Below are 1,284 nucleotides of genomic sequence, written 5' to 3' on the forward strand. Positions count from 1 at the left end.
CGTGCGTGCGTGCGTGTGTGCGTGCGTGCGTGTGCGTGTGCGTGTGCGTGTGTGTGTGTGCGTGTGTGTGCGTGCGTGTGTGCGCGTGCGCGCGTATGTGTGTGCGTGCATGCGCGCGCGCGTGTGTGTGCGCGCGCGTGTGCGTGCGTGTGTGTGTGTATGCGCGCGCGCGTTTGTATGTATGTGCGCGCGCGTGTGCGTGCGCGCGCGTGTGTATATGTATGTATATGTTTTCTATATAGGGGCTTCCCGCCCGTCTCCGGTCAGGGATGACCTCATCGTCATAAAGCAAGTCGGATGTACATAATATTAGCTTTATTATCCATGCACTCGTCTACAAATTTAATGCGGCGGCCGCTGGCTTCTGGAGATCTTGCGGCGCCAGGAATCGTTTCTCGCAGACAGAATACGACATTTATACTCGCGTTTATAGCGGCTTCGAGCAAGTGCTCCGCGTTATTAGCAGTTCCTCGGGAAAGCATGACGATGTGTGTGTGTGTGCGTGCGTGCGTGCGTGCGTGTGTGTGGTGGGGGGGGGGGAGGATAGATAGACGATAGATAGATAGATAGAAGAAGACACACAGACACATACTCACACGCACACCCACACACACACACACACACACACACACACACACACNATATATATATGACAAATACATCCAATTTAATAATTCTCGTATTCATATCCCCGCTAGCGTGACGCTACCATACTCGCTGCGCTAGCACCGGCTGTTCGCCGCTCTATGACCGGCAGTTGTACATCACCGCGTACTTGTGCGTGTCGCCGCCCCGCGTGCTGCTAGATTGATCATTTGTCGCCTTCCTGCAATCATTAATTCATTGTTGAGCGCTCATAAAGACCGAGCAGCGGAACCTCACGCGCATATAATGCTAAAAACGTTGCCATATTGGCCCAGTATTGAGTCATCGATATGTCGCTCTGGTTGCTCATTGAGTCATCGATATACTGCACGCGCATTCGTCGATTTTCCGCGACCACGTGTTCGCGCCCGGCGAATCAGATCGACACGTTTTATGGGTGCCCCGTCACCTGTCAAAAAGCGGGGGTTCTCACTCTGCTTCTCCCACGAAGTGCGCGTGAGAGTGCCTAAATTATGCAACGGTGGGGGCAAGCGGTGACTGGTACTGACGTACGCGGAGTCAGCTTACACTGCTGCTGAAGTCGGGCGTTGCAACTTGCATGATGCATAAATATCAGATCAAGCACATAAGAAAGTGATGTATATATATATATATATATATATATATATATATATATAG

This window comes from Priapulus caudatus, unplaced genomic scaffold, assembly GCF_000485595.1.
Source record: "Priapulus caudatus unplaced genomic scaffold, Priapulus_caudatus-5.0.1 Scaffold5920, whole genome shotgun sequence".
Lineage (NCBI taxonomy): Eukaryota > Metazoa > Priapulida > Priapulimorpha > Priapulimorphida > Priapulidae > Priapulus > Priapulus caudatus.